General features: G+C 44.7%; 1 protein-coding gene across 2 annotated transcripts in view; it reads right to left on the bottom strand.

The window, feature by feature from the left end:
• CDH4 (cadherin 4) overlaps positions 1-13,265 on the bottom strand; it is a 417,253-nt gene that overhangs the window by 40,126 nt on the left and 363,862 nt on the right. The window lies entirely within an intron of this gene.

Here is a 13,265-nt window from a genome sequence, read left to right as displayed (position 1 = left end):
TGCAGAGCAAACCATCTTGCCAAGCTACCCACATCATGCTCAGGACATGTACAGCACTTAATCATAGAATCACAGGGGTTGGAACAGACTGTCAAGATCACCCAGTCCAAGCCTTAGCCTGACTGACTGTAATACTATAGTGGGATGATGATAGAAGGGTGGCAAGGTACTTGGCTACAGCAAATGAGAATGAGACCAAATGCAGCAGCCACAGATGCAGAAGTGAAAAAAAAGAGCTGCTAACCTTCAGAAGGCCCCAGCAGGCAGGGATCTTTAGCAAGAAGCTCTCACCTCCACTGCCAACCCTTAAATGAGGTCTGGGAAGGGGTGGATCCTGGCTTCAGCCCTTCCAGTCACTCAGGTACATTGCATGCAGCTGAGCTTCCCTGGGCTGGCCCTGCCTTCCCACCAGGTGCTCCATCACTGCTCCAGTGATGGAGCTCCAGGCTGTGACTCAGCATTTCCACTACAGTGACTGAGTCCCACCACTAACCATGACCCCTCAATGCCACGTCTCTTAAATACCCCCAGAGATGCGGAATAACCTCCTGGGAAATAACCTCCTGTTCCCATGTGAGTTGGGACACAGGGACCAAGTGGTTCCGGCAGAGCAATGGAGAGCACAAAGGGTGTGGATACGGAATCATGGTGTTACACCAGAAAAGCTTTGTTCAAAGCCACCTGGAGGGACTCTAATGGGAGAAGAGAGCCACCCAGAGTGGCTGTGTGCTGGATAGCTGCCTGCTGCTGGAGTCTGGTTCTGCTACTCCGGGGCTGCCCTTTTCCTTTGCTGATGTTACAGCTTGTGCAAAATGTCAGATGCTCTTTGAAATTTCACATGGTGAAAATTAGGTCAGTTAGGTCTGCTTGCTCCCAGACCAACATTCACGAGCTGCTGTAACTGCTTTAGTTCTGTAATTCTTCTGAATTCTAGCTTTATCTTGATCCTAGCACTTTTAATTGACAGATATTAATCTGCTAAATTGACAAGACATCACACATAAGAATTCATCAGCACCTTACAACTGGAATATTTTATGGAAATGCACTTCCATTTTTTCGTGCTACCCATAATAAAACAAGAAGGAGAAACTCTAGCCCTTGTTTTTTCCTCTTGCAAATGTTGCAATTCATTACTCCACTTCTAAAGCACCGGTAACTGTAAGGCTGAAATGTCCTACGAATGAATCTGTCTTATTAATCTCAAATTTACAATCAAACTTTTTTAACTAAATCCTTTTCACTAGCATCACAGCACAGTGCTAATAAAATATCCAGAACAAAATCAGAACACCACTTTAAAGAAACCTAAAAGAGAGATGGCATCGATCAAGAGAATACAAAGCAAAAATGAAAACGCCCAGAACTGAGTAAGGTACAAATGCAGCAGCCCCCAAGAGCTGCCTCATATGGATGGGCAGAAGGAAGGAAAGCACTGGATAGGTGCTCTGTCCCAGGGTTGGTGTCAGCTGCAGCAGTGGGGACCCAGCCAGAGGCCAACTGCTGCAAGCTATGCCAAAGCTGCGCTCATTTCCATCAGCTGAAGACACGGAAACTGTGTTTGGAGCAGAAGAGTGATCTGACCTGGAGAAAGATGTTGGCATGTGAAGTTGTGTCAAACACAAAAACATGGAACTGAAAGTAGGCTGAGATTTGTCAGCCCTTTAGGGCACTCAGTTGCCATCCATACCCGTTTTCATCCAAATGCCTCTGCTGTGGGCAGATAAGGGTGGCACACTCAAGCACCTAGTTTAAATTTATAACTAATTCAATCTTCAGTGAGATTGGTCCCAGCAGATAAGAAATCACTGATTTTTTTTGTTTTTCTGTAGCTAACCTTTTTGCTTTTGTGCATTAAGCTGATTTTATTGAACTATTCAATCAATTTCAATTTCAACATGTCTTTCCAATTTGTCACCACATCTCCAGGGGCATCTCAGTTTGTTGTCCTACTGTTAGTATTATTGTTGTGACTATTAAAAAAATAGGCAGTCTCATGCCCCCTAGCATATGAGACATTTTCTTGATGGGGTTTTGATCACACAGAATAATTCTGATCTTCTCTTCCTTTGCAGAAGTGACATTTTAAATAGAACAGGATAAAAAATACAGCATGGGGGTTTCACCAAATGGCCTTAACCCAGAGAAGTGAAATAGTTTCTGTATTCTTGCTCTGATGGTGATGCTGTGGAACCAAAGATATGAGCATCTGCCCTGAAGGAGTAGACTAAAAACCCAGCCCACTGAAGTCACTGAAAGGCCCAGTGGCTGGTATTTTTAATAAATCTAGCAAATCTTTATGCTAGAGGAAAGTAAATGTGCTACTTCTACATAAATCAAGGAAAAAAAATAGCTGATCTTGATAAGTGTGGAGCTTTTAGTCTGACCTAAAAACTAAGAAGAGCTTTTGAAGGAAAAAAATTATGAAGGAAAGAATAATTTAAGCAATTGCAGCAGATCTAATCTGTCTGCTCCCCTGTCAATCATCTGATACACAGAAATACATCAGCTAAATTTCAGAGGTTGGGAATCAGCTGGACAATTGGTTAAGGTGGTTAAAGGGCTTGGTTAAAACGTTAGGAGTGCCTTGTTAGGAGAGGCAAAGGAGAATCAAATAACAGAAATGAGAAGAGATTTAACATTACCAAACAGAACAGAATGCAGCAAGGGACCAAAACCCTGTGGACAGCTGGTTGAGGGGATGTGAGCATGGAGGATGGGCCCATTCCTGACCCCTCGTTGTGCAGCAGGGATAAATGCCATTGGCACATGCATTGAGTGCAGTGTAGGCCCTGCAGATACAGCGACATTCACTCCTTGGGCCAAGCTCTGAGGGTTCATCTGGATGCTGTGCATAATCCAGGTCACTTGTATGAGCAGCCTGGACCCGACCAGGTGCTGGGAGTGAAGAGCCCATCACCAGAGAAGAGCCCAGAAGAGCCTCGATTGTTTGGTCTAGCAAATGAAGGCTGCTAGCAGATATGATTGCTGTCTATAAATACCTCAGGAGGATAAACACTGGGAAGGCAAAAGAGCAATTTAAACTAAAGGACAATGTTGACACAAGAACAAATGGGTGTAAGCTGGCTATGAATAAATTTAGGCTGGAAATTAGTAGGTCCTTCACCTCTAAAGCTGTGGGATGCTGGAGCAACTGTCTAACACAAGGTCTGGGGAGCAAAAGATGTTCAAAAGAGTATATTAAATCAGGAATAAAGCCTTTTGGGTCTGGGTAGAAATTACGACAAATTGAGCTAAAGCAGAAACCAGTTATCTCTGTATTCTCTATGTTCACACAACTTTTGAAGATAAAAAAGCCCACCAAACCCCACCCCTTTCACAAGATTTCTGTATGATGATGGTCTCAGACTTCACACTGATCTGTATCACCAGACCAGCACTTACAAAGGCACAGAGAAGGGAAGAGTTGCTCCCTCCAAGCACAGCTTTGCTCTGGCTCTGCCCATTGGGGTGCCAGACAGCCCCGCAGATGCTGCCTCGCGCCCTGGGCACACACACAGCACTACTGAGACAGGCTGTGAACAAACCATATACAGAGACATCTAAAGAGCAAAATAGTTTTTAAATGCAATCATAGCAACAAAGTGCTATCTGCCAACCCAACTTTCACATGTGCGTGCCCAATAATTTTAGGAATATGGCTGCTCCTGGATTACTCATGCAATTAATATAAATCATACACGTGCTGGGTAACTGTGGATGCCAAAGTCCAGAAACGTGGTAATTATGTGATTAAATTAATCTTCATTACGGACAAAGGGTTTGCAAAATTAGGACCTGCATTTTCAAAGCTCTGTACAAATATTGTCCAATTAATTACCACTTCCTGGTAAACGCATGACTCACTAAATTTAGCATCCTGTCTGAAGTAAATAAGGTTACCGGGATGTTGCAGTGGGATTTATTGAGAAGGAATCTCTTGGTGAAGGAGACAGAAAACCCGAAGTAGGAAAAAAAGCCCTATTTCCTCTCATGGCTACCCTTACCTCTTCTTTATACACTTTTCCATCTCCCCTGCCTTTTGCAATGCCAATGAGAGGAACACGCAATACTCCTCTGGCTTCCTTTCTAAATCATTTCTTCATGTGCTGGTGAAATTTTGATGTTCACTTCCTTGGTATACGACAGTAGCTTGCGAACACAGTAATAAATACTGCACCACAGCTGGGAAAGTCAATTTGAAAAGAAATACCCCAGACAGTCACATGACTCCAGCAGAAGTGCTTTATCCAAAAAAGATCGAATGAGCCATCATTTAAACAAAGCTCACGGGCAGAACATTAAAAGCATCTGCAACACTCCCTATGGTTAAATATAAAGGCAGGTTTCCAGAAGTAGCCCCTATGCTGGGGGCTCAGAGGAGGCAGCTTTGCTGACACCATCTGCAGCTCCGTTTTGGTGTCCAGTTCGAGCCAAGCCTTTGAAGGCACTTGACCTTTTCTTTTCTCACATACAGCACAACACTGTGGCATGTATGCAGCACCCTCAGCAGACTTCAAAACCCACAAGTCTTAATACGCACTCCAAGCTAAAATGATGCACTTTGCTTCATCCCAACATCACTCTATACAGGTCTAGCCACCCTCAGAGGTGTTCCATGTTACCAGGACGGGGACAGAGGGTCCCACTTCTAAAATGGGCCACTTGATGTTGCACAACCACAAGGGACAGGTTTATCTTCTCTGTTTGGCTGAGACTGTGCTTGCTTTTCTTCCCAGCGTGGCACAGCACTCCCTGACCATGAGCATCTGGGTGTTCTGAGTTCTATAAGCTGTCAGCAAGCTGGGATGGTCCTTGGTCTTAGTCTAGTGATGCCAAAGCTTACTCTCCTGGAAATGGTGGTGTGCTAATTCAGTTAAGTTTCCTCCCTTAAAAAGGTATCGATGAGAAACATCCAGCCTTCTGACATGCAGGTCAAGGCAAAGGACCAAGGTCCAGAGGCCACAAGCTAACCTCTGGATTTTCACTTGGCATGGCACGTATAGAGACAACTGACCCTTAACAAGCAGCTTTCAACCAGCAGCGTGGTTAGCAACTGAAAGTTTAAGTTTTCTTTAAGTCATTTCCTCTTAGCACCTGGGCCCCATAACCTTGGGATCTCACACCTTCACCACCCCCTGCTTCCTCTCTTCTCTGCTGCACTTTAAGACAGTATTATAATATCACAGAATCATGGACTCATTAAGGTTGGAAAAGACCACTAAGATCCCCAAGTCCAACCCCAATCGATCCTGCTGTGACCACGTCCCTCAGTGCCACATCTCCATGGCTCTGGAATACCTCCAGGGATGGTGACCCCACCACCCCCTGGGCAGCTGTGCCACTGCATCACCGCTCTTTCTGAGAAGAAATCTGCAGTTTGCAGGTTTGTTCAGCCCACTCAAAACCAGCAGTCACACAACAAATCCCTTCAGCTTGGCCCAGGGTGAGTGTTGAGTTTTAAGTGCAAATGTGCCCTGTTCCAGCTCAGCAGCTATTTTCTTTTCCATGTGGCTGCTTGAAAAAGCAAAACAACACCTGGTAGTGCATACAGCAGCCAGCAATAGCCCCTTTGCTTTCATACAAAAGCAGAAGGAAGTGTTTAGGTTACCGGAAAGAAGCACGATCACAGCGAGGTTATAAAATCACAGAGAGCTGGATGACCCTCCAGGAGTTTGCTCTGCTTGGCCTCCCAGCAGCGTCAGACCAAGCAGTGCAGCTCCTGCTGCCCCTGGCTGCTCTTTTTGTGCTCCTCAGGTGGTGGGAAGTGAGAGCAGAACCTCTCCCTAAGCACACCTCAGGTACAGCACTGCCCTGACGGTCACCGCCCCCCTCCTGCATCCACAGCCCCGGGCCAGGAGAGATGTGAGGTGGATGGAATTGCTCACCTCCCCTGTGTTACTGTGGGAGTTGTGATCCTGATGAAGAGCCAGCTCCAGGAGTGCTGTTATCAAGTGAATCTGAAAGTGAATCGCTCTGAAAGCGACCTGCTAGTTGTCAGGGATACCAAGAAAAGCTTGGAAATATCAACTCCAAACACTAAAAAGCACCAAAACAACAAGGAACTGCAGCATGGGACATCTGCATAACTGAAAATGGCAACACAGAGTGGTGGTCCCAGTGGACCATTTTCCTTATTTTCTTGATATTTTGCGCTAGCAATACTGTGCATGGGAAAGACTCTACTAGAAGAACAGAGATAGTTTTGAGTGTGATTCATCTGAGTTATACTTCACTCTTTTTCGTTTTTATTTTTGAGTGATATTTCTTCCTTGTGGACCAGGCACTGAGCCTGGGATCTCAAAGCTTTGGAAAACACCCAGGCTGAAACCCCACGGTGGTGGAACACATTAAGAACAGGAACGCAGCCACTCCTGGCCAAGGAGAAGGACCTATTAGAAACTGCATCCACCAAAAGGTCAACAGACCTAGATGCATGGTGCAGAGGGTTTGCCATGCTCTGACCTCAGCTGGTCCACCCATAAGGCAATGGCGCGTGCTGTATCCCACATTAGTACCAACGCAGGCTCTGTTTAACCCCACACGAATTCTAGATTTGGAGCTGCAAAAGGTGAGGATGACAAGAGGTCACAAGCTTTTTATCTGATATTTGACCACAGCAGAACGTCAGAACCTGAATGCAGGAAAACCACAACTCACCCAATTCTTTTATCCTATCTGAAAAACTGCTTTAAAATCAATCTAATTCTTTGGAGTTCACTCAGAATCTAAACTGTACCACTATTTTTGAAGATTGTGACATTATTTTCCAGTTTTGAAAGGTTTTATAATATGGACATAACATTTGTTGGGATTATTTTCTTTTTTTTCACTCAGCCTTGGAAAATTAGACACCAAGCCTGGAGCAAATAGAAAATAGGGACTGGGCTGTTTTCAGAAGATAAGTATGAAAACAACAATAACAGCAGAAGAAGTACCCACTGTTCCGTAACATTTTTTTTTTCAGTCTTGAAATGTTTTATTTACTGATGTTGCCACTGATGGACCTAATCCATTTCCATGCCTCAAGCAGTTCCATAAAGGCACCCGGGCTGAGTCTATTGAAGCTATTCAGGCACTACAGACTTACCTGAAAATTATTATCAGAATTATTACCAAAATTGTTATCAGCAAACCCACTGTAAGAATATCTGTAGTCCTTGGACAGTATTGAATTTCCTGAATAGGAAGACTGTGAGTAAATGAGCTTCTCATATAGTTCTTATTTAATGCGTAAATTAGAATCACACAATCATTAGAAATGGGTTATATCTCATTCTTCAGTGATCAAAACTACAGATCAGACACAAGACCGCAAGGAAGCAGGAGAAGAATAAGGAAAAATAAATTACATGCTGCTGATTGTCGGCACTGATAGCCATGCGAGGGGGTGACAGTGAGCTGGTAGGAGCTACACATAAACTTCATTAAAAAAATAAGGAGAGATGACGAATATCTTGGATAATGCATTTTGATTATGACTGCTGCCACTGAGTTGGTGCCAAAAAAGAGGTGGGCTGTGATTAAAGCTGCGGGCTGCAGCACGGGTTCCTTTTGCATTTTCCCAAACACTCCCCCGCCGACCTTTAGTGGGTCATTTAATTTTTCTGTGCCTCCAAGAAATTGAAAATAACACTTCAAAACGAAGTGAAAACACTTTCTTATCTCACAGAGATATCGTGAGAGTAAAATCCTTCCGTCTGCAGAGCAGTTGGGCTCCGCAAGGAGGAGAGATGCAGAAGGACCCATCGCAGCGCCCTTCTGCTGGAGGGAAGCATCCATGCACCACTGTGGGAGTGTTCCTTTGGACTTCAGCATCAACAAGAAGCAACTCAGACACTGCTTTCCATTCACGTCAATGTTCTGCAGGCTTTCTGCCCCGCAGATGTCAGGTCATCCTGCAAAGCACTTAAAAGGAATCCTGAGGAATAAACCTTCAATCCTTTGGTTGAGGCAATTCTTGTAAAACCATGAAATTACATCCAGCTTCTCTTGGACAGGAAGAGACAAGCAATAGTTCAGTGTCCAGGTGGTCACAGAGTGACTGTCACTGCTGAGAGGTGCCCTTTGGAAAATGTGCCAGTGTTCAACTGATGCTGTTTGTGGTTTGTGTCTGCCACTTCTTGACAAAAGGAGCGAGAGTTGAGAGAGGGGAAAAAAAAACCCCAAAACCCCAGGCTGACCACAGGGATGGGAAAGCAAGCAGCAATCCAAGGAAAGAAACAAATGACCTTCTTTGGACTTGCACAAAACCAAATCCTTCCTGCAGTGTGTATCGTCTTGGTGGTTACCCAAAGGCCAGGCTTACGGGAAAAAGAATCCTCGTTATGTCCATTGCACTTTTATAAACCACAAAACCTTTACTGTCAAACGCTGCCAGAGCAATTTAATAAACAGGGAGAATGCCTTAATGTATTCTGAAACCTGAAAACCACCCATCATTAGTCCCACATGCTGTTTTCCTACTTTCTCTGCTTTAAGCCATTTAGCTGTTACAGCTGCTTTCCTTGTAAGCCTGACTTCTGTTTTTATCAGCCTGATTTGTTTTCTGGTCTATCTGGCTTGGTTAAAAAGAGGAAGAAAAGCCTCTCACAATCCAGGTAAAACTGCCTTCTTTAAGCTCTCTTGGGCTGGAAGCATGAAAAAGATCATCAAGAAGATCAGTGCAGGTCAACAAATATTCATAATATTGCTCATAATTTATACTTGGTCTCATTTTTTTTTTTGTGCAGACAGGCTCAAAATTCCACACTCGTGGCACTGCTGCTATAGCCAAACCCCTTAATTCTGAGGTTTTTCCAAATCCTATCAATGCATCAATTAAAATGACCCCATATATATTCAATGCAATATACTCAAACCATTTTCTCTACTCCTGTCTATTTAGACATGGCAGAAGGGTGGCAGTCAGGAGTCGAACCTTGAGAATCTGTATGGTGTCGACTCTGCATGGCCTGGATAAAATAAACACGTTTGGTGCCATTCATCATTCACTGCTGAGAATTATTCCACCACTTTTAAGGAAGCAGCTCAGCTAAGTTCTTGCTAGCTGCGTATCATAGATGCCTTCACCCCTATGAATTGAAAGGAACATCCAAATACTGGAGGAATAGGTTATAGCTGGAAAAGCAGCTGATTTAATTAAATTTGGCAGAATGAAAGGTGAGTGGAAAACAGTCAAATAACTGCAAAGAGATTAATGCGAGATGTTCCCTGTTGTATTTCCCGTAAGAGCTGTTTTACACAGTATGGGTGGGGTCACGTTGTGTCGATTTGCTGAGAGAGAATGTAGCAGAATTGCTGGAAAAGAAACTTGGTTTGGTTGTGAAGCTGGAAATACTGATGGGGATTCTGTCAAAGACAGCTCTGGCTTTGCTTCCCTGGCTTTTAAGAGGGCTCTGCTCTCCCAGGTACTGTGACAAATACCCAGGTGTGACCAGCTGGGCTGGGTAAGTTAGTGGGGGCACAACTGGAAGACCATCATGAGAACTACACCTGAGAGAAACATGGGTCACTATGTTCTGTCTGTGGGATTGGCCCTGGCAACCGAGTGCCACAGGACACACAGCAAAGAGTCCCACCTGCCCCCACCAGTCCTCTCTTCCACAAACTCTGACCCCCAAACCCACAGAAATATGGCAACCACACTGTTAAAGCAGCAGTTCTAGGGTCGCTTTGTACAGCAGTGATCTGGCAGTCCCTGCAGCACAGCTGATCCTTGAGCCAACCTGCAGGCCCAGCTGGGAAGGAGAATGTCAGCTCCTGTGTGAAAGCAGGTGCAAAGGAGGAGATCTGCAGTGCTGTGGGAAAAAACAGTCCAAAGCTCATCCTGTGAGTGGGAGAACGCTCCATGACATGAAACAATGATGTCTGAACGCGAACAAGATTTGATCTTGTTCTGTATGTATACATTAATAACATCAAAGACATAACGCACGAGGAATGGAAATCTGCATCGATTCAACGCTTCGTGGTTGCACTCCGTCTTGGAGGAGAAAAAGGGATACAACCCACACTGAACCCGATGGACAAAATCATGCAAGAATAGAGCAAAATATGATAATAACTTTGGGGATAACTTATCAAATGCAACATAGCTACAACCACTTGAATGTTACAAATCACTCACTGAACAAGAGCTAGGATTAATGGAGGATAAAATGTTATACTTTGGAAGCAAGGCACTTTGGCAGTTTTTTAGAAGCTAATGATCCTAATGTTTATCTGTAGATGTACTAGATAAATACAAAAGAAAGATTTCTGTTTAATTAAACACTGCACTAATGGATCTGAGTGAAGCCATGTGTACTCTTACATAAGAAAGGCCACCAGATAAAGGCAGCGCGGTGCTCACCATGGAGCCTGCTGATGTTTGCAGCACCCTGGGGTGCAACACTTGGGGGATAAGAAGCAGATAGATCCCAGAGAAATACCGATGGCTACATCGACAGCCACAGGTTTGCAATGGGAAGTGTCTGCGGGGAATCTGAGCTTTTGATGACGATGTCTGCAACTTTTGTGGTTTGGCTTCAATTGTGTGCAGAGCTTGCTGCTCTGGGGAGTAACGACCTGTACAACTCAATGCACTGCCTGCTCGGAAGGCTTCAGACAAGATAAAGAAAAAAAAAACCCGGGGAAGTGAGGAACAAACAGCTTCATGATGAACTAAGAAACTGCTGATAAGCGAGATGGCAGAAAAGCCGGGCTGGCAGAGTGCCACTGTGAGTGTTCTCTGTGATGTGCAGGAGTTTTCCTTCCTGTATTGGGGCTATCAGCCTTAATCGGATCTCCCAGAGCAGCGTCACCGTCTGTCCAGGTGAAACTACAAAAAGCAATCGTTATCATCATGGAAACAAACACTGCGTGTCAGCCATGGGAGGAGAAGGTGTTTTGCTAAGGAACAGCTCCAGAAGTGTTTCGATATATACAAAGTATGAAAGGTAAAGCCTGTATTTATTAATATGATATGGGAAGGAGCAGACCAAGAAGGATTTTCTGTAATCCTCGAAGGTCCCAGCTGTAGAAGAGACCTTTGCCAGGGTAACGAGGGCCCTTTCCATGACCAAACATACAAGGACGGTGCAGTGGCCACGAGACATTCCAATAACTGAAGGCAGAATTTAATTTTCTCAGATCACAGCCTTAATCAAACAGCATTTAATTTCTATGCTTTTCGCCATCTAAGGGACGCATGGGATTTCTGCAAGTGTCAAAGGCTTTTAAGTGACCAGAAGCACATTCCATCTCAGCAGGGGAGAACTTAAAATGGAGTCAGCTCTGGAGAAACCCCATTGCCAACCGACCAGATTTGTGCAGTGCGGAATTAACTTCACCTTGCCACAAGGTATGAAAGAGGAACTTGCCAACCATCTTTATGTGATAAAATGTAATTTTTGCAGTTACATAATTGGAGAAATGTAGCAGATTTTTGGCTATTTGCTGCAAGAGGGAGTTTCAGCATTTCAGTTCTCTCCAGTTCTGGCTCCATTTCCTCTTAAAAAATGTATGGAAGAGCTGAATTTCATGCAAGAAGCAAAATGACCCTGAATTTAGTAGCATACATTATAAGATATCCAAAGATAACAGACTGAAATGAAAAATCGCAGCGCACAATTCTGCCAAGACAATTAACCCATGACCTGATCATCCATGACGCTGCACTGACGAGCTTACTGCTATGCTGTAAATAATGATGGCATATTTTATTTTCTTTGCAGGCACAAATATTGACAAATTCATCCTCATTAAACTTCTGTGAACTGGGAATTGTCCCCACTTCTCAAACGAGGAACAGACAGAGGAACTAAGGCTATCTTTTCGGAGGCATTCATCAGTTTGGGGAGCCCGCGCTGAGATGCTGAATACAGTTTTAAGCCTTCTTCACACGCAGAAGTAGAGCTATATTGATCAAATCCACACTGGCAGTGTTACTTCCTCTCTCCTCGCCCTCAGCTGAGACTTGCTTCTATGTGCAAGAAATGCCATTTTGCTGAGATGCCCCGATTTCCTGAGCAGAATTACTTATGGCAGAAAGAGATTTTTTGCCATTGTAACTAGATCCACTGTAAAGTTTTGGCAGCAATTCATCCCTTCACACTCCTAACTAGAACTAGCCCAGCAAAAAGAAAGTGCAGACTAAGGATACATACATAAATTCTATTCTGAGACAAGCTGGGGTATGGATCTACAGTGCTTTAGCCACATCTCAGGGCCTGCTCCCACCTCCACCCACAGCCCATCTCAGGCTATCATGTGTTACCTGCTATCTGTCCAGGCTACCTCAGCTGCAATTGATAATCCCTAATCTACTGCTGCTACTTTCTGAAAATTAGAAAGGGAATGGTATCATACAGTATGAAGAACTCCTCAAAACAAAGTGTTTTTGCTTTGGTTGCGATGCGCTCCGCCATCAGGGCTCCACATGGAACTGGTGAGACCATCCCCTCCAGGCAGGCTGTGCATGGAGGACCTGGCCCCTGGTCTCTCCTAAGAGGGAGCTGGAGGCTGTGATAAGAGTGTGTCAAGAGTTCTGTGAGACGGATTAACTGCCTATGGGGAATAAGGTGAGATTGTGAAATATACGTAATTTTATCGCATTTGTGTCCCAGAGGTGAAGAGGTTTTATCTCATCCCACCAATTGCAGTGTTTACCTTACTCTCGGTTAATGGAAGCTGTATGGATTTTTTATTTCTTTTTTCTCGTGGCAAATGTCAGAACAGTCCAGGTTTAGAAACATTATTATCTGACAGCAGAAACAAAGTGCTAACTCAAACCAGCTGCAACAGGTTCTTACTTTGAGTCCTCAAGGTCTCTGACTACACTATCAGCCCACAGAGCCATTGATTCAGATGATAGATCCTGCCCTAAATGAAATCAGTCCTATCGCTGGGAAAGGGCAGGCATGGAGCCAGGACACCCATCACAGGGGTGCTATTCTCACCACTCGGAACAGAGGAGAGCATCCCAGGCTGGGCACACTGCTGGCAGTGCTGAGGGCACACCCGAGGGAAGGGAATGAGCCAGGTAATGCCATGGTGCCTGCTGAGCGAGCCCAAGCTGAGGGCTGTCAGTGCTCTGGGTGGGCACAGGGGGGGATGCAGGAGCATCTCCTCAGGTAGTTTTCTCGTTGGCTTTTCTGGGTACAGTGAAGCCTGCTGTGTGCAGCTGCACAGGGGCAGGTTTCTGCTTTCAGGGCTGAGTGTACAGCACGGGGAAGGATCTGGCCTTGGTGGTTTTGTAGAAGAGAAAGGAGAAAACAAACAAA

This window comes from Gallus gallus, chromosome 20 (genome assembly GCF_016699485.2).
Source record: "Gallus gallus isolate bGalGal1 chromosome 20, bGalGal1.mat.broiler.GRCg7b, whole genome shotgun sequence".
Lineage (NCBI taxonomy): Eukaryota > Metazoa > Chordata > Aves > Galliformes > Phasianidae > Gallus > Gallus gallus.
This window is presented reverse-complemented; position numbering and strand designations above follow the sequence as displayed.